The sequence below is a fragment of the Gopherus evgoodei genome, chromosome 22 (assembly GCF_007399415.2).
Source record: "Gopherus evgoodei ecotype Sinaloan lineage chromosome 22, rGopEvg1_v1.p, whole genome shotgun sequence".
Classification (NCBI taxonomy): domain Eukaryota; kingdom Metazoa; phylum Chordata; order Testudines; family Testudinidae; genus Gopherus; species Gopherus evgoodei.
Window position 1 is genome coordinate 3,757,433 of NC_044343.1, and position 21,286 is coordinate 3,778,718.

The 21,286-nt window shown below is 43.5% G+C and overlaps 1 protein-coding gene across 4 annotated transcripts in view; it reads right to left on the reverse strand.

The window, feature by feature from the left end:
- Positions 1-21,286, reverse strand: part of GNG7 (G protein subunit gamma 7) — a 134,475-nt gene that overhangs the window by 55,811 nt on the left and 57,378 nt on the right. For 2 of the 4 annotated variants that reach the window (XM_030540819.1, XM_030540818.1), the window contains exon 3: positions 2,219-2,244. The exons of the other annotated variants lie outside the window; for them this stretch is intronic. The gene's annotated coding sequence lies outside the window, so the exon portion shown is untranslated. The remainder of the gene's footprint in view (positions 1-2,218; positions 2,245-21,286) is intronic. 4 annotated transcript variants of the gene reach the window in all.

The window sequence follows — 21,286 nt, forward strand, 5'->3', positions numbered from 1 at the left end:
GTATTTTCACGTAGGTTGGTTTGCTAATGGAAGACCAGGATGTTTTTAGGTTTCACAAACAGGAATCAAAGTTCTGGCATGTACAGCACTTTACACTTAGTGCAACCTTCCAAAGACACCTAGCACAAGGACTCTCAAATTCTTCCCCAGGGTGGACCACATTAGTACAGAGCATTGGCTTAGACCACCTGCCTTTCCCATCATAATTACATGACGGTCTGTGGAACACAGAACTATGGAAACTGCCTTACACAGCAAGCTAGTGGCTTATCAAATAAAAATTATCAGTACCAGATGCTTCAGAAGTAGAAGGGAGGAAAGATTTATAATCTGCTTGGGGGGAGTTTCTTACTGATCCTTGTCACTTAATTGTTGGTTTAAGAGCTGACACACAAGAGTGTATTTATCCTTTCTAAAATAGCTTTTCCTTTTCCCAGATGGACTGCATACATTCTTGTCAGATCCTTTTCTGAATCTACTATGCCAGAGGTTGGCAAACTTTTTGGCCCAAGGGCCACATTTGGGTGGGGAAATTGCATGCAGGGCCATGAATGTAGGTCTGGGGCAGAGGGTTGGGATGCAGGACGGGTGCAGCAGGGGGCTCAAGGCAGGGGGTTGGGGTGCGGGCTCCAGCCCGGCGCTGCTTACCTTGAGTGACTCTGGAGTGGCAGTGGTACACAGCAGGGCTAATGGCCCCATGCCGCTCGGAAGTGGCCAGCATGTTTGGCAATGGCTCCTGGGGGTGGAATGGGGCAAGCGGCTTCGCCGCGCACTGCCCTCGCCTGTGGGTACCACCCCTGAAACTCCCATTGGCTGCTGTTCCTTGTTCTTGGACAATGGGAGCAGCAGGGGGGCAGTGCTTGCAGGTGAGGGCAGCACACAAAGTCCTCTGCCCCCCCAGGGATGTGGTGCCAGCCACTTCCAAGAGCAGCACGAGGTCAGGGCAGGCAGGGAGCCTGCCTCAGCCCCGCTGCGTCACAAGGCTGACAATCCTGCAGGCCGGACTGAAAGCCCCGACGGGCCAGATCCAGCCCGCGGGCCGTAGTTTGCCCTCCCCTGTACTATGCTCTTGGCTTCAACGACAGCCAAGGGCAGCCAGTTCTTCGGGTGAAGTGCGTGGTGTAGAAAAGCATTTCCTTTCATTAGTTTTAAGTTTGTCGCCATTCAGCATCCTTGAACATCTTGTTTGTGAATTTGTGGGAGAGGATAATTAGAAGTCCCCATTTATGCTTTCCACCTTTCTTCATTTTGTATACCTATCATGTACCACCGCCAGCCCCACAGAGTCCCAATCTTCTCTCTTTTCGTATGGAGCTTTCCCCATGCCTTCAATCAATCATTCTTCTTAGTCACTCCTAATGCTCTTCTATACAGTTTCTGAGGCAGGGAGATGAGACACGAACACAGTATTTCAGGCAAGGACATGCTATTCCTTATATTACTGCTTTTTGGCATATAATAGCTGCAACATCTGGGAATTCAGCAAGATCTAAAAAAGCTACTTCAGTGTGCACTGCTTGTCCGCCTCATCTTCTTACTGCAACCTAATGAATTCTAAAGCTTTCTACAAGAATTTAGCCAGCCTGTGGCAGATAAGAGATTTTGTGCAACCTGGATCTTCTGCAATTCAGCAGGCATAACCACAAAGGTAACTTGATGGAGAAGAGATATGAGACAGCTCGGTCATAAAGGCTCAGAAGCACCTTACATCCGGGGTGCCATGGATGTGAAGAGAGATAAGAGGAAAGCAGATACCCTGAAATATAAAATATGAGCCAAACAAATCTTGATCCAGGCTTGCAATGTGCATTATGTGCCACAAGCAAGAGCAGGGTGCCAATGAGCTGCCTCCCTTTACTGTTGCAGAAGAAGGAAAATAACTGGCCCGTGCATCATGCAGGTTACATGTGATGCAGAACCACTCAACAGTAACCTGCTCTGCTTGTTAAGAATAGTCCTTTCAAGACCTCTTCTGAAGAGACCTCTGTGTGTGGCACTGACCAATTCAGTGAATTCTGCCCAAAGGCTTGTCCTGTAGGTCTAATGACACAGTCAGTTTAAGGTTCAGTTCAGTCTGAACTATCACTTGTTAATACTAAGCAGTACTACAGACCAGAAACCATTCCAATCAGACATACAGGGATGCCAGGAAACAGCATGCCATTTTTAATTATACAGTTTTTAAGAAAAGGGCTCAAAATGGCCAGTGTGCACATACCTTTCCTCACTGTTCCTGGATTATTCCTGAAAGAAAAAACACTGGACGTAAGTGTTACCTTCAAATAATCACACAGAACTAGTTAGCATCTAGCGCGCACTTACACCCTTCACAATGGAACTCAGAATGTTGCAAAATGTTGCAGTTTGCAACATCAGATACTGGAAGTCCCTGAGGTTATAGCAGCCTAATGGTATCTGATGGCACAAGCTAAAACTTCCATGAAGGGTCACTTCAGTTGCACAGCATTCAGTAAATTACTTTCTAGCCAGGGGCTGAAAGTCAAAAGGTAGAAGTGATGACCAAAGCCGAAGGGAGCAATGAGACATCCAAGGGCAAGAAGGTATTTGGGCACACAGCAGAGCCTATGCCTTAGGCACTCCATGTTGGCAGGGATAAGGGGGCAGAAAGGATGTAACCAGCAGGACTCTGTAGTAGTGTGCATTTTTCACATAACCAGCATTCTTTAAGGAGTCAGGCTTTTCAAAAATGTGTTCTGCTTCATAATTTTAAAAACACAACGGGGAAAGAATGAATCAAGTTTATTTACCACAGCTCCGAGTAAAATGTTTAAGCAAACTCAGTTGGCTTTACGTGGTATTAAAGATTCTTAATGAGATTGTACTATAATTTCTAAGCAAAACTTTTAAACCAGAAGTTTCCACTTGTCAACACTGAATATGTCAGATATCTTTACAAGCTAAAAATCTTTGTGTACGTCCAACTTTGGGCTCTAGTTTTAAAAATGAACTAGCAGAGAACTTAGAGCAGCTGAAAGCTGGAAAACCATAACCTCCCTATCAAGCAAATTAACCTAAAATGGAACAAGTGACAGGGACATCATTACAGGAACCAATCTGATTTTCTGGCATGCTGTTTTATTACATTGAGTAGAGGGGGCAATGAAGGCAACAGGAAATTCATATCCCATGATCAGCTCACTTGTAATGGCCTAGGAAAAGGGTGGCCTTAAAAGGGATTTATGGAATTTTACCAGTTTACTAAAATCATTTACACAAAATATATTTCAGAAACACACCAGTACTTCTGAACCTTATGAACCTATGTCAGAAGAACTTAGCTTGCTATCCCGCTACAGGTTCAATAGGTGCAGGAACAAGGTCAATACCCAACACATTCTCATACATCCTTACATGAACATCTTGCGGTAAAACATCTAATTTATCTTTCCATCTTTTTTACCAGTCTCTTTTTTAAATTAGGAAAATCTAATTAACTGGTCAGTTTCATCTGAGCTGCACATTCTCATGCACTAGCTGAATTCTATGAAGTTTAGGTTGTACACACGGCACAAGTGTCACTTAAACCTTTTCAATATAAAACATGTTATGGAAAGATATCTATTAGTTGTAAGCTTTGCAAAAAAACATCTAGTTTTAAAAGAAAAAAAGTCTGAGACCAAATTTGACCTGGCGATGTCCCTTTAATCCCCAATTTGCATTCTTTCAATTTAAAGTTCTAATTTACCTTGTTAAAAAGGAACAAGACAAACAAGTTTCTATTGCAATTGCCACAGTGTTGCTAAAAAGTGACAGACTGAAGACAACCAATGGTCTATCTACCAGAACAGTGTCTAAGAGCAATCACTGTTGGATAAATTACTGAGGAAGGCACAAACTCCCCGAGAATTCACCTAGCTTTGTCATACTCCAAGACAAATGAGCATGATCACTGGCTACTGAATTTTTTTCATCCGGGAGGGCAAATTACAGTAACTCCCCACTTAACGTCCTCCCACTTAACAGTTATTTTGATCTTATGTCCCTGCTCCATTACAGAACATGCTCGTTTAAAGTTGTGCAATGCTATGCTATAATGTTGTTTGGCCACCTGCTCTGTCCACGGTTTACAGTCCCCCCCCACACACACCCCCAGCCATCAGCTCCCCTATGCGGCCCCCTCCAGTGCCTCCAGCCTGCTGGTAGACCCTGCGGATCAGTGCCTTCCCCCTGCTCCCCCCACCTCCTGCCTGAGGCAATCAGCTGGTTTGCGATGTTCAGGAGGCAGGGGAGGGAGCAGGCAGGCTTCGTGCCCTGTTCTCACTCCTCCCTGCAGCCTGCTGAAGACTGCAAGACAGCTGATTGCCAGAGGCAGGGGGAAGGTGCTGATCTGCGGGGTCCACTGGCAGGCAGGAGACACTGCGGGGGGGGGGAGAACGGGGGATGTAGGGGAGTTGATAGGGGGGCTGCCAGCATGTTTAATACCTGTATTAAATTGCTTCTTTAAAATGTATATAATGTCTTCTGTCTAGCAAAAACAACATTTCCCTGGAACCTAACCCCCTGCCCCTTTACATTAATTCTTATGGGGAAATTGGATTCGCTTAACATCATTTTGCTTAAAGTCACATTTTTCAGGAACATAACTACAATGTTAAGTGAGGAGTTACTGTACAATGCAAAAAGTTGCCAGTGCATTTTTACAACTAAAGTACTACTGCCATCTGCCAAGATGATTTCAACGAGTGTAATGAACTCTCTGTTCTTACAGCTGATGGAAAATGCAATCAATACCTGCTGTTACAAGAATACAAGATATGGACAGTCCAGCCCTTTCTCCAGGAACTTTAAAATTATTTTGATAATATAATCCCACCCACTCTATTACAGTTTACACCTTAAAATCTGATGCACAAGCATATGAGAAACACAACCAGCAGTGTCAGGTACACGTGCCAGTATTCAATATTTTAAAACCCTCGGCATTCCAGTTTCAAGGAAGAGCCCAAGTTCATTTCATGAGGATTCACTTTCAACAATTCAGCTAGTTGAAAGTGGTTGGAGATGAGGAAAGTGTATTACAATAGGTAAAAACAGCCAGATACACATTTAAATTTCATGTGGTTTGGTGTCAAATTTAATTTGTAGCACTGAAGTTAGTTGATCAAGATTGCTCAGCCTCTGCCAGCGAAATGAGGTTTCAATTCTCTGGAGAACTACTGTAAATCTGAAGAGAAGGGTGGAGAGGGGAGAACAAAAATATTTGTAAAAATTAATGGGATTCTTTCCACAACTGCTAGAGAATGTTTTTCAGGCATTTAGCCAACACTGCTTCAGAGAGTAAAAATGCAGGTGGGCTTTTCACAGCTCTGTACTGGAACATTAAAACAAAAAAGGCAGGCTCAGTGAGGCAGCTAGGCAACAGTCACTTTGATGCAGGAAAAACTACGTCAATCGGCTGCATCACTGCTGAGGCTCTGGGGACGGGGAACCCTCCTACAGCGTATCACTGCCCACACAGTGAGTTGATTTTACTGTTCTTGTCCTCAGTTCTACAGGCTCAGAGGGGAGGAGGAGGAGGAGGAAAAGCAAAGCATCACTTTTCCCTTGAGTGAAAGGACAAAGCTGAATCACACACTTACACACACACACACACACACACTTACACACACACACACGAGTAAGAAGGCAAACCAGTGTGTTTGTAAGGTTAAATGAAACGGTAACACTGCAAAGGACTGAACTGTCACAGGCTAAGCTATCAGGAGTTGAACATACTGCAAGTTACTATTATGTACAGGTTCTTCTACATTCCGCTTTGAGACCTCACAGGGTTGGGGGGCACTGAACAAAAGATGCAACAAATCCCACATCCCCGTCTGCGTCTACACAATACAGTGGCAACTCTGTTGAGTGTATAAAAATTAGGCAGGATCATTTTGGTCCTCATGTTGGTCAGTCCCCTCTCTCATTGAGATTTCTCCAACTTGCACTCAGGTGAGTATTTCTATTCAAACAGAGCAAGCCAGAGCAGCATATTTACAGCTCTAACACCAAGCTTTTCCATGCAATTTCATTTTAATAAGGAACATTAAATACCTGTTAGAGACTTGTTTTACAACTGGCTCCCAACTGACTGCAGAACTTAATGTAAGCATACAAAAAAGGCAGGACTTAGCTAAACCAGAAGTGCAATTTCTAGCAATCATGTTTTACTCAGAAAACTGATTCTCAGTGCCTCAGATTCCAATAATTAGTTAAAACAGGACTTAAGTCTCATTTCCCCCCCCCCTCTATTTTAATCCTTTCTGGTCTCCAGAATGAGTCTGGTGATAGTCTCATGGATGCAGATCTAAAGTTCACCCTACTAGTGTCACAATGCAGTAATGACTTACTGAGTCATTCCAGGACAGACTCTCTTTCTTATTCATCCTGGGAAAATGAAGAACAGGAGAAAGAGAAACCACTCAGAAAAGCAGGTCTCTAGTCAGAATACTGCTGCACCTTAGGGTATGGCTACACTTGCAGCTGTACAGCGCTGCTGTGGGAGCGCTCCTGCGGCAGCGCTTTGAAGTGCCAGTGTGGTCACGGCGCCAGCTCTCCCAGAGCTCTCCCAGCGCTGCACGTACTCTACCGCCCCATGGGGATTAGCTTGCAGCGCTGTTTACACTGGTGCTTTACAGTGCTGGAACTTGCTGCGCTTGGGGAGTGTTTTTTCACACCCCTGAGCGAGAAAGTTCCAGCGCTGTAAAGTGCCAGTGTAGCCAAGGCCTTAGTTTGCCACAGGTACCAGATGTATCAGATTCCAGATATAGACCACGTTGAACTGTTAGTGTCATTTTTCAATAGGTCAGAGAAGCTGAGGTTGCTAAGTGGTGCCATGAAGATTATTACTGAGAAATTCACAAGTTATTTACAGCCATTCAAGGAGTTTTGCAGTGAGACCATACAGATGACTTCAGTCTTTGCCTGTGTGGCCACCGGTCTCATGCAACAGATCCGTTACATTAAAAAAATGTGATATCGACAACAGAATTGCTTAACTCCCAAAGCATATGGACTCTGCTATGCCACAGTTTTGTTCCTGAGAGTAAGCTAGCATCAGTGTTGGTATCTAACAGCACATATAGCATAATTAGTTCTGAAAATAGTACCCAGAGTGGAGAAAGCTTGAATTTAATTTAGGGACATTTAAGGTATTTTTCCTACCACAGTTCAAAATAAGTGAACTTTCTGTTTCTATAAAGTCATTGGAAACTGTACTAAAACGATTTCCTCTCTATTGGTTGCACAGTAGTTTATTGCTGTAGGGTTGGTCGTTGATATTTAGTGATTAAAAAGACATCTGTTTCGGGAAAATACCTGCTTATAAAACATTCTTTTGGACCCTGCAAACAGGCTAATCTTAGCAGTGTCCCACTGAAGAAAATGTATTCATAAGATTCAGATTGCATGTGTTTTAACTAGAACTGTTTAGAGAAGACAATGCAATATCAGTTGGTCTCTTCAACATGTGTTTTTAGATAGTGAGCTCTTCAGGGTGGGGACTGTGTACTGTTCTACACCGTCAGGACTGAGCACAAGTTGGCCCTCATCATGCTTGATCCATTGGCACTGCTGTAACCACGATGAATAATAATCGCCATGCTTACAGAATGCTATAAAGACAAGTGCACAGTTCTTAGCAGCAGCAGTGCATCTCAGAAAGAAAGGATTCATTTATATTTAGAAATAAAAAGCAGGGCAGACTTCGTGGTTATTTGCTCCATCACAAAGCATTACATAATATTCTCTGGAGAACAGCCATCATTACAAAATAAGAATAATTATGAATGTGTGAAAGCATAGGGGTGCATTGTCTTGTCGGTACCGAGTGGAGACTGTCAGCAGCTTTCAGAAGTAACGGTATACAGAGTAGCTATCATTTAAAAAGTAGTAAGTAACTGCAGAGGAACCAATCATAACACTGCATTTTTAGACTGGATGCAAAAATGGGCATTAGCATTTCACCTCAATTTGAGTCTTAACTAGATTATACCTTGAACATCCAATGTCTGCAACATTAAAATTAAAACTAAGGGGCAGCAAAGGGACAGACAGGGAGTTTTGAAAAGCTCCTGTGTATGGGTGCATTGGAGGTGGCTCACAGCTGCTTTGACATTAACTATTACTAGGGCTAAAAACCATCAGGAAGAACATGCATAAGTCTTCAGTGTCTTGCTCCCCTCCTCCATCCACCCACTTTATCCACCCCCTCTATAAAGTCACCTTCATGATCAGCCTCAGAGTAAACCTGCCACACATACCACTCAGAGTGGGCTGTTTGTCAAACTTTGCCTACATTTGTCAGCTGAGGCTAGTGAGTCGCACTGCCTACTCCTCCGGCCTGGAGGAATCAGTGCCCTGTGTGCAAGCCTCTCCCCACTGCACATAAGGTTTTGTTTTTGCAGCAAAAGGTTCAGAGAAATAAGAAAATCCATCATCCGAGATTTGTATTTAATAAACCCACAGACAAGAGGAAAAAAAACAAACACGTGTGTGGCAAAGAGCTGAGGGCAAGATCTTAAAAATCCACTGGGACATGTGTCTCTAAATCCACTAGGTGCCATTGAAAAATCTAATCTTAATTCATGAAGTTATTCTCCTAAATCAGACCCATTCAGATCTCAGAATCCTGAAGGACCACGTTCATACAAAAAGCCACTAAAGTCTTTTCAGGGAATGCTGCATTTTGACCATTTTCAGAATGCTGTAACTGTTGTGGGTTATGAACTATAGGGCTCAGCATCCAAACCTGAGGCTCCATCCTGTAGAGTGTTTTCAACCCCCCTACTGAGGGCAGTGTGGGAGGAGGGCACTTGGCATCTCACAGGATCAAGCCTTTGGGCTCATCCAATGATTTTAAAGAGCGATTACAAGCAGGGTGGAGGAGAAAGGTTAAAAGGAGAAAGCCCTCGTTTCATGCTATGCATATGGTAGTTTAGGGTAATTCTGGATTAAAAGAGCAAAAGGGTTTTCCCTGAAAGAACAGAATCCGTCACAGCGAGTGGCAACTTTCAATGAAGTTTAAGTTTTACTCAGACACACTGATGATCTTTCTGCGCATTGTTTAAGATTAGTTAAATTATTTGCCTGGAATGACAGATAAGGCAGCAAGATGCTGTATCTCCTCCCTGCTTCCACCCTGTGTTAACACCTAATTTAGGATTGAAACAAGTGCTGCAATTTAAAGTGTGGGTAATTGCAATGGAGCGGATGTAATGTGAATGCCCCAGATAGCATCCTTACTCTTACACAACTAGCTTGTAGAAAAGGTAAAAGGAGATGCAGAAAGCTAGGATGAGAATCCAGGTGGGATTAGTCACTGAAGACTAAAAACACAATCAAAATATATTTAGTACATGCATCCATTCACCCCCTCCTTCACCACGCTCACACAAGGGATTTCAATATTCCACAGACATTATGTGCGTAGCAGCCCAGCAGTAAAGTAAACAAAGTTAAAACTAATTCTCTGCTGGAGAATGTAATTGCTCTGACAACAGACAAGCAGCTCCCATGGAGTGGAATTGAAAATATGAAGGCAGATGATCAGGTCACTAGGAAACTGCTCCCCAGCATGGTAGGAAGAGAATAATGGCCTCGCAGCACAAAAATTTTTCAGTCTGGAATAATGGTTAAAATCCAGTGACAGGAATATTGCTCTGTTTTTATTTGCCAAGACTGGAAGGAAGCCCTTGCCAGAAATAATAGGCAAGTTACAAGAATCAGTAGTAATGAGATGTGTCTGTTCTGACCCCTAGTGTTTTGTCATCAAATGTAAACATCCTTCAATTTTGCCACTAATGGGGTGAAACAGTCCCTGAAGCAGAAAAGGTAAAAGGAGATGCAGAGAGGTCAGTTTCCTCCCCTTCCACACTACAGGTAGGAAGATCCTTCCATAACCTCCTAAGAAACAAAATGAGCTATGTTACGTTCTTCATTGAAGTCTTCTTGGTTTCAACATTGGTTGAGAGCACAATCATTAGACCCACAGCTCAACACTCAAAAGAGTTCAAGGCATCTAATATGGAAAGTTACTACTACTTCCAGGCCAACAATTCAATGGCCAACCTGGAAGGGTTAACAAGGCTGCTCTTAATCCTCCTCTTCATTTCTAAGGTGCTTGCCCATACTGTTACTTATTGAGAGTGACAGGTGATGGCTAGTAATTTGTAAAGAATTTTGACAGTAGCAAATTTGCTGCTTACCAATGCTCAGAGAGCATTATGCATTCTTTGGCCTCATTAGTTTACAGATTCTGCGAGAGTGACTAATTACACAATCCCCCACACTTAAAAATACCACTAGCTAGTCCATCTGTAGCATCACAAGCTTGGGCACGAGACAGACTGGGATCAAGACTAGAAAACATGGGCACAAGACCATAGCACAGTGAGATAGCTAGGATATGAAAAGGGAAGCAGTGGATGTTGAGCTGGGCAATCATGAAGAGTCACGTGACATCTCATGTGGCCACCAGTTGCAGTGATTGCTTCTCCGGTTGAAGATCTGTTCAAGAGGGACAACTGAATAGCAGGATTTCTGACTCAATGCTCCTGCAAGCTCATTTTATGCTGTGGATTGTTCTACAGCTGAACCTTGGGGGAAAATACACACCGTTTGAAAATAAACACCCATTAGTACCGGATGAATCAGTGTCAGTCAGCTCCGTCCCTGACTAGTCCGATGCAGCAGAGGTCTGAGTCTCTGAAATGTCAGAGTAGGAGTCTGAGGCTTATTAATGCCTCATCGAGTGTTTGAACAATCAGAAGAGTGAGGTAGTGGGCCATGTGTAAGTCAAGTCAGTGCCAAATCAGGGGCTGGCTGAGGATTCTGTTAGAGTCTCTAAAATAGGGTTTGTTAAAAATAAAAGTTCATTTGGTTATAGCATAATAAGGCACAACGCACTGTTCCGGAGTCTGAAGAAAGACAGACGGCAGTAGCGAGAGACACACCTTCCCTTAGGCCCAGTTCAACACTATTTTCTGTCATGTTATGTTTAAAAAGAAAGAAGGAAAGAAACTGTCAGCTCATAGGGGTCTTCCTGTGAGATTCATGGGGCTAGATGACACAGATCAGCAACCCACTGGTTGAGGGTGCAATTCAAAACATAAATTTAACAGAAAAAATATAGGGCAGAGGAGGCTTCAATGGGGAGTTCATGGCAAACCATACAGCAGCAGTGATTGGTTAAATACTACAACTAGACAACACAAATACGCAAACTGAGTCACCGAAATGTAGCAATGGACAGCTGAGTCCAGGTCTGGTTTTATTGGAGGGACCCTGCCAATGCCCCCCAACCACACACACTGCCCCTCTAAAATCAGAACTAGACCCAGGCACCCTCTCCCAAACTCAGCAGATTAAACAAAAACAAAAGCCTATTTACATAAAAGTCGCTTTAGAGGCAGGTCTCACTTCAAACGAGGTGTACGTTAAACCTGCAACAAGTGAATCATCACTGAGAGCAGAAGAACACTTCCGTACTCCCCACCAAAAACAAGTGAAAAACTGATGTCAACTAAAATTGGCTGACAATTTAGGAACTGTGCTGCAGCAGTAAAATAAGATGCATATTTAAACCCACACCTGCATGGCCAGTGCAAGGATGTTTCGCACCCTAGGCGAAACTTCCACTTTGCGCCCTCCCCCGTCCGCCCCCCCCGCCCCGAGGGCCCCCCTGTGGTAGCTCCCCCCCGCCCTGAGGTGCCCCCACCCCGCGGCAGCTCCCCACCTTCTGCCCTGAGGCACCCCCTCGCCCCAGCTCACCCCTGCTCCGCGCACGAACACCAGCACCCCGTCTCTGCTTCACTTCTCCTGCCTCCCAGGCTTACGGCACCAATCAGCTTAGGCACCGCAATCCTAGAGGCGGGAGAAATGAAGCAGCCACGCCGTGCTCGGGGAGGAGGCGGGGCAGGGGTGAGCTGGGCGGGGAGTTCCCCTGCATGCCGCTCCCCCCTTACTTGCTGCAGGTGGCCCTCCTCGTGCTCCCCTGCCCCAGCTCCCTCCGCCAAAATGCTGGCGGCGACTGGAGTGGCCGAAGATCTGGCTGCTGCGGTTGCTGCCGAAGGAAATGGCGCCCCCCAAATCCTAGTGCCCTAGGCGACCGCCTACGTCGCCTAAATGGTTGCACCGGCCCTGCACACCTGTGTGGCTGAGAACTGCAGACAAGCAGTAAAGATATTCTGCTGCAAGGCTAAAATCTCAGCTTTAAATGATACACTTGTTGGCATAGTGAATCAAAGCCAAGAATCTGATAGAAGCTGAAGAGCTCCTCAAACCATTGCCAAAAAAATCAAAACAAAACCAAGAACAGCATGAAGCTCTGGACTTCCGAATGGCATACAGCATGCTAGAGTCCAGACGTTAATTAAGAGAGTGAGCAGCCATGGGACAAGAGAGAAGGTCCTCTCATGGATCAGGAACGGGTTAAAAGAGAGGAAAAAACCAGTAGGGGGATTTAGTTGGGGATTGGTCCTGCTTTGAGTAGGGGGTTGAACTAGATGACCTCCTGAGGTCCCTTCCAACCCTGATATTCTATGAATAAATGGTCAGTTTTCACATTGGAAAGAGGTAAATAACAGCATCCCCCAAGGATCTGTACTGGGACCAGTGTGGTTCAACATATTCGTAAATGATCTAGAAAAGGAGATAAACAGTGATGTGGCAAAGTTTGCAGATGATGCAAAATTATTCAAGATAGTTAAGGCCAAAGGTGACTGAAGAGTTACAAAGGGATCTCTCAAAACTCAGTGACTGGGCAACAAAATGGCAGATGAAATTCAATGTGGATAAGTGCAAAGAAATGCATGTTGCGAATCACAATCCCAACTACACATGCAAAGAAAGATCGGAGTTATTGTGAATAGTTCTCTGAAAACATCTGCTTAATTTATAGCAACAGTCAAAAAAGCTAATCACGTTAGGAGCCATTAGGAAAGGGATAGATAAGACAGAAAATACCACAGTACCACTATAGAAATCCATGGTATGTGCAAATCTTGAATAGTGCGTGCAGTTCTGGTCACCCAGTCTCAAAAAGGGGCATATTAGAATTGGAAAAAGTACAGTGAAGGGCAACAGAAATGATGAGGGGTATGGAACAGCTTCCGTATGAGGAGAGTGTAAAAAGACTGGGAGTGTTCATCTTGGAAAAAAAGATGATTGGGGGGGGAGGGGGAATAACTTTTATAGAGGTCAATGAAATCATCAGTGGTGTGGAGAAAATGAATGAGGAAGTGTTATTTACCCTTTCCTGCAGCACAAGAACCAGGGGTCACCCAGTGAAATTAACAGGCAGCAGGTTTAGAAAACAAATGTAAGGAAGCCCTTCTTCACACAATGCACAGTCAACCCATGGAACTCGTTGCCAAGAGAGGCAACAAGTATAACTGGGTTCAAAAACGATTTTGATAAATTCAGAGGATTAGGTCCATCAATAGCTATTAGCCAAGATGGTCAGGAACACAATCCCATGTTCTAGGTGTCCCTAGACCTTTAACTGCCAAAAGCTGGGATTGGGTGACAGGAGGATGGATCACTCGATAATTGCCCTGGTCTGGTTATTCCCTCTGAAGCACCTGACACTGGCCACTGTCAGAAGACAGGATACCAGAATAGATGGCCCATTGGTTGAACCCACTATTGTCATTCTTATTCTTATGAAATTACTGTAGGGAAAAAAAAATTATGCCACTTCATAACTGGAGCTGCAAAAGTGAAGCAGAGTTCACTGCTCCAACAACATTGTTTTCCGTAGTGTGTTCCACATTCCTCTGATGACTGCAGTCCATTAAAGTAAATGGAACATTCCACTGAACCATTCCCCAGCATGTAAAAATAAAATTAACAAAGGGTGGCCATAGCAACTGTTAAAGGGGGAAAAAAACAGCCAATCTGCCTTCCCTTTGTTTTCAGATTTTTTTTCCAATTAAAGGACTACTGTTGGTGAATGGTAAGAAATTAACACTCAACATTTTGTGGCAAGCTCCGATGTGCATTTATACAGAACAGGAACACGTTTTTTCTTTTTCGAAATGCTTGGGGCTAAGGTGCTATTCAGTGCAAAGTGTCTAATTTATAATTTACAATGCTTTAATCAAACCTTGACTCATCATTGGATTAGGTATTATCACTATTTTACAAAGGGGTAAAACTGAGGCCACAGTTACCCCAAGTCAATAGCAGAGGAATGAAACATGCAAGTCCCGTTTCTCAGGCCTCTAGTGCCTCACCTCCAAGCCAGATAAATGTGGCGCTGTTCAGTGTGTGCATGGTGTCTAAGCACTCAGCTATTTTTAAACAAAGTGCCAATACACAGGGCACACCGAGCCTATCTTTAGCACAGAAAAATGGACTAAGCCACTTAAAGCTGAAACTTTGCAGGAGTTGCTAAAGACTTGGGCATGTCTGTCAATGTTAAAGTCATGCTGGAGTTCGTACAGAATATGAGAACGGGAAAGAATCCTGCCCTGGGATTCCAGTTAACACTAAGGCCTTCTGTCTAGGATTTGAGCATGAGTAACATCTTAGTGACAGCCTTCTCTAGACTAGGGATATGGTCTAGTTTAGTCTCCTGAGGTCGGTAATACTTTGGCCTGATTCTGGCTGTTGGGTGGGGTGTGGTAGTAGCTGGCGTTTGACCTCCAGTATAGCACAGACCACTAGACAACGAGCTGGTGGTTCCTTCTGGCCTAAAATTCTATGACTTAAACATGTGTTAGGATGCGTCTTCGTGGCAGAGTGTAGCTCACTGGAGTTAATTTGAGTTCCTTCTTTTGAATTAGCCTAGCTCAAGTGAGAGCACCCACACTGTGATCACCACTCAGGCTGTTGTGCCCATCCTGGAGGGATCTCCACTCATATGTGGGTGCCAAGACTTCTGAGGGCATATCCAGTGGTTCTTCGCACTGCAGTAAACTGAGCCTCTCTATGAATTATCTTTCCCAGTGAATTATGGAACAAAATTGTCTGAACTTTCTGGGCACAGAGAGGAAATTGTTGGGAGGAACCGGAGAACTAGCAGCACTCAAGTAGAGCTAGCCTGCATCCACACTGCAGAGTGGTCATGTTAGCAGCTGACTTATGTTGGCTGGCCCAACAGGAGGTATGGGCTAAAAGCTTGAGTTAGCATGAATTAATAGCAGAACCACTCGAGTGAAGAACATGTGTGAGAGGACAATTATAATTCAGGTTAATTTTGCAGGGAAGACAGACCATTAGACTAGTCAAAGTTAAGTTTCAAATTCACTTTCACCCCACCCACCAGGTTTAAAACCTGTGCCTTTTTAAGGCACATTAAACTGGTCACTATCTTGCTTACTTCTACAGAAGCACAGGAACAAAGACACTGTCCGCAGAAAGTGGTATACAGTTTGAGAACATTTCTCATATCCTGAGGCCTTAGTATGGAAGCCAAACAGACACTAAATCAAAAGGCTTATGGATTGGGAAATCCAATTCAAGTGTAAAGACTTAATCCTCATTTTTCACTTCTGCTGAAGTCACACAAATACTTGTATATTCTTAACTGATTTCACATTAGTGGCTTTTAAGTCTAACAGCCATAATATGCATTTCTTTAATTCAGCGTTCCAAAAAAAGATTTCACTTGCACAGCATGATATTCAGCCACAAGACTAGAGAAGACTTTCTATTAAAGTCCACAAGTCACAAAAGAAAAAAAAAGTGTTCTAAAGACCGACTGAAATCAACATCTTCAAAGTGAAACTGAAGAGCTTATGTCATGCTATCATATTCCTAGAAGGGTCACCTGTGGATAATCCCCCTTAAGCAAACACCAGAATTAATATTTCACTTTCCCAGAAACATACTATAGACCCCCTTCTGGTGCTTTATTCCCCACCCACATGCAACAAGGCTGTTAGATACTCAATCAACTTCAACTCAGAATATGAATCAATATGGAAACTCCCCTATCTGTCCCCCATTCTCTTCTGGAGGCTTTTAATTTTCAAAAGTTGGCCATCTAAGTGCTGTTTAATGCAATGGCTTCCTGTAGGGACAAAGATGTACTTTTGATGTTTCTAACTGCAGACTGTTGCCAAAGGAGTACAGTGAATCTGCGGCAACAAAGAGCTCACCTGGAAAGTGGCTGTCTGCAGAAAGTTTTCAGCAGTTCTCTACCATTGGCCTGGAATCTAAGCAGTATGATAGTGCAATGGTGGGAACTGGATAAAAAATTTCTGTGCAGAGATGATCAAAGTGATAAAAGCTTATTCATGGATAATTAGTCACTGCATTGGGACTTTGTAACATACTGTTAGCTTGCCAAGATCTAAGATCATAGCATTAAAAAACTGGTTTCCAAGTTGTCCTATTCTTCCTAGCCTCCAAATACAAAAGCTACCTGAAACCAGAACAGCATTTGTGAAAACCGTTGTATTTAACATGGCCACATTTCCACGATGTGGAAGTTGGCTATAAAATTTGTCTCCAAAAGTGAAAACTTTGGCTCCACCATATTCTGTTTTGAAAGATAACAGCTCGAAGATCAATGCAACAGATCCTAGGGCTGGTGTAAATTTGCAGAGCTCTACATACATGACCTCAATGGAGGAACATCAATGTGTGCCAGTTAAGGATTCAGACTGACGTGTTTACCACTCAAACTCCTTTGACTTAAGGCAAATATACTTCCTGGCAGTGGCTAAACAATCCTCGCACAACAGGTATAGTATGAAGCATCTTGGATTTATGCCACAGTGTGTAGCACACATGATCAATTTAAGACCAAACTGAATGTTTAAGAGCATAAGCACGTCAAGATCACCAGCTCCAGGCCTTCACTGTCAGGTGTTCCGAGCGCTCATACCAAGACTAGTGATGGGAGAAGAAAAGACATTTAACCAAAAGGACTGGGTAAGCGAATTGCAAGGCTGTAAAGCCATGATTACAATCAGCAGATTTAAAATTTGCATGTTCGACACATTAATATTTGTTTGAGTAAAAATATCCTTCTCCTCACTTAACCTATAGGAGGACACCAGGCAAGTAATTAAGATGTGTGGTTCATGAACACCCACACTTCAAAACTTGTCATGTCTGAGAAGTGCGCCCAGCCTTGCTTAGATTTCCTAGGCGAGGTTTAACACCTTTCTGATATCAGTTTATTGTTCTATCAAACATCGAAAAGGTCTGATTTTAGTTTCATCTTTGGAGCAGACGCACAGCTCAACTGCAGGGTGGTGGGACTGATGCACCTAAAAGGTAATTTAGCAGGCTGCCTGGCTCATTTGCCTAGTGCAAGCCTCTTCATTCTAATCATGTAAAAAGCGACCTCCAGGTCCTAGCAACTTAAAGAAAGGACACTCACACCTAAGGTGTCACAGCTGAGAAATACAGCCCCCAGTCATAGCACTGCTATGGAATCTGACTTGATATCAGGCATTTAAAATGCTGTTAAAATACACAGGCCCTGCACAGGACAGGTGCATTGCAGGAATTTCAGCTAATAAATGATGAACAATCTTTGATGTATTGGGCTGGGAAGCAGACTCTCTACAGCCTATTAACAGAAGTAAAGTATCTAAGAGATCAGCAATCTGTATCTTCTATCTCTACCTGACCTGGTGCTGCTGACGGAAGTAGTTTGGTGCCAAAGGGGTATTCCCCTTTCCGTCAGTGCCTCTGCTGGAAGAATGGGTATGGTCTGTGGGATGAATTGTTTGCAGCAAGTAGCACATCAGTGTGGTACATTAAAATTCTGAGCTGAGAGAGTCAGTCAAGTAAGGACACAGCACACAGGATATCCTCAGTTACATTAAGAAAATTTCAGAGTGAGCTGTAAAGGACACGAGGTGCTTCAACAAATATTCAAAGAAAGGTCTCTGGGCCAATTTCTGATCAATTCCCACTCTGCGAACTACCAGCCTCTACTAAGTGGGACTTCAACCCTATAGGGTTTTCCATCAATTTACAAAATGGTCGTCATCAACTCTGCTCCCCTACCACACAGGCTGAAGAATCTAAATGAGTGAAAAAAAACAATTCCTCCAGTCCAGGGTGGTAATTATTAAGAGTACTGCTAAAAAGGTCCTTCCAAGATGACCACTATCTCCTTCCCCCTCTTGTAGAGTACTCATTGAGCCAAGGGAGTTGTTTGTCTTTGCTCTCCATGTGTCATTCTCATTCAAAGAGCACATGAGTCAGAGGCTGTGCACCACAGATGCCACTGATAAAAGCATACTGCATTTGGGAATATTAGCAACCCCGCAGAACAAAGAGGCAGCTCAAAAACAAAAACACAAAAAACCCTATACCCCATCCATCGACTCCCAATCAGCTTCTCCAGTAAGTGCCTGGTAAATGTCACTGGCTTCAATCTTCACATAAATATCAATTTCCAGTGGTTCCAGATTAACTCCTAAACTCCTGTGCATTAAAGAAGCACCAGCAAAAATTAAAGGTCATCAGCAATGCAAGCTGTGAAATACCTTTGATATTAAATTGTGTTCTTGTTAGCTTCGCCCATGTAGTTATTGTGAACAGAAAAAGTAAGATTTAAATTTTTCTTCTTCTCCCAAGCAATATTAAATAGCCTACTCAATACTGCTCCACCTGATCTTTTCCAGGGGAAGGAAAAGTCACTTATTCAAAGCAGAACAGCTAGTAAATGCAAGGCACTAAGAAAAGTAGAACAGTCACAAAAGAAATGGCTTTCATCCAATTTTGAAGTGTCAGTAGGTTGAAAGCTTGACCCAGTAACAGAAAATTGGCCTTCTAATTTAACCCTTACTGGGCTGACTTTGTCCTGTGTGTGGTGGAACAAGGAGTGTTATTTGCACCTTACAAAAGTCCAATATTGTTACTGTATAAGGTGCAGTGGGGAGTCCAAGTTTCTACCTAGAATAATGTAACAGGTTGTCTCTACACAATTTGCACCAATTTAGCAAAAATCTGTTTATAAAAATAAATTAAGTCTGTGCAAAATAAGTGTGGACATTCTTAAAATCAGTTTAAAAGTGGCTCTTTAATTAAGTTTGACGCAACCCTACCGCTCAATCCCACAAACACTTTAAGTAATGGGGCTACTAGCATGATTAAAGTCTGTCACAAGCTGTGTTTACACATTCAGATTCCTAATGAAGCTGCCACCTCTCTAAGCTACTGGACAATACAGTGCAGGCAGTTTTTACTGTGGTTTATAGATCTGTGCCTTGTTGACCAGAGATGTTCCAGAGCTGTGAGTGTTTGATTCCCTCTAGTAAATCAGAAGGACAGTGTGACCCACTTTGAATGAGAAGAAGTACAACTTGTCTATTTAGGTAGGGAAGAGACTCAGCTGCAGAGCAGACTGTGTTCTGACCAAGGACAGAACAGAAGTCTTACTCTGCAGGACGGGCTGTAGGATACCCATGCAGTACACAATAAGCAACTGCTCATAAGTACTCATGTTCTTTTTGCTCACCTGTCATAAATATTAATGGAAGGGTAACAACCTTCCTGTATACAGTACTATAAGATACCTCCTGGCCAGAGGCACAAAATCATTTTACCTGTAAAGGGTTAAGCAGCTCAGGTAACCTAGCTGGCACCTGAACAAACGGACCAATAAGGGGAAAGATACTTTCAAACTGGGGGGAGAGGGAAGAGGTTTTGTTTTGTCTGTTCTGTGTGCTTGCCGGAGACAGATCAAGAAAGCAAGCAATCCAACTCCATTAGGATTAGTGAGCATCAGCAAGGCAATGCATTAGCTCACTTTTATTTTGGCTTGCGATTTTCTCTGTGCTGAGCGGGAGGTGTATTCCTGGTTTTCTTTTTGTAACTTTAAAGTTTTGCCCAGAAGGAAATCCTCTGTGTTTTCAATCTGACCACCCTGTGAGATTATCTTCCATTCTAATTTTACAGAGGTGCTTCTTTTAACTTTTTTCTTTCTAATAAAGTTCTGTTTTTTTTTTTAAACCCCAAGGTTGGTTTGTGCTCATCTTGTTTATTCTCAAGCCTCCCCAGGAAAGAGGGTGTAAGGCTTGGGGGAATATTAGGGGAAAGTAGGAACTCCAAGTGGTTCTTTCCCTGAGTTTTGTATAATCAATTGGTGGTGGCAGCAGCATTACCTAATCCAAGGTACACGGGAGAATTTGTGCCTTGGGGAGTTTTTAACCTAAGCTGGTAGAAATAAACTTAGGAGGTCTTTCATGTCTGTACCCTAGAGTTCAGAGTGGGGAGGGAACCCTGACATCACGCAAGAGGCTTTCCTCCTACAGGGAATGCCATATTTTGTATAGGGCATTAACACTATTCATGAAATGGTCAAAAAAAATATCTTATACAGAGATTAGTGACGAAGGATCACATATAGCATCACTGCAGGAAGTTACTTCACTCAGCCTGTGAGCACTAGTTTATTTAGCCCTGGCAGTTTAAAAACATTTATTCTGATTGGAGTTTTGCAAGAAGTATACCTGAAAGAACGGTTCTTTGACAGAAGGGGCAAAAACCTAACAACAACAACTGAAAAGGTAGCAAAGAGCATGGAAGACATGCAAAAGCAATGGGATACCAAGGTTTATGGTCCACACCAGACTACAGAAAAAGAACAAGGAGAACTTGTGGCACCTTAGAGACTGTTAAATTTAGCCCACAACAGCTTATGCTCAGATAAATTTGTTAGTCTCTAAGGTGCCACAAGTACTTCTGGTTCCTTTTGCTGATACAGACTAACATGGCTACCCCTCTGAAACCAGACTACATAGCCTCTCTATCAAATCCGACCTTCTGCTGACACTGCTATTTCTACCATGGCAGGGGCCCAGTTGTTAATCTCTGGACCAGTGGTTCTCAACCTATTTATCATATGCGGCCCACAATGTGTTACCTGGGCCGCAAGTTGAGAACCACAACATGCTCCCCAACTCTGCAGATCCCTCCACATAGTGGGGCCAGGAGTATAGCTCGGGGCTGGGCAGTAGCCCCAAGCTGCTGGACCGCACCATGCAGGGCTGGGTGGCAGGGCCGCCAGCTGGCGGCCCCAGACCCCACCACACAGCCCGGTTGCTTTTAGTACACAGCTGGGCTGCAGCTGTGTGCTAATTGGGCTGCATGCATCCCGCAGGTTGAGAACCGCTGCTCTGGACACAGATAACACCCAGTTTGCGCCTGCAGTGTATAAAGGACTGGATTATACTTTGTCACCTCAACCTGTGCTCCAGCCTTGGACTGGTACAGGGCTGTAACCAAATTTGATGTTAACTACCCAACAATACAAAGCCATGTTTTAAGTTGTGGTAGTGACCTTGCAGCATAGATGCAACCAACAAGACAT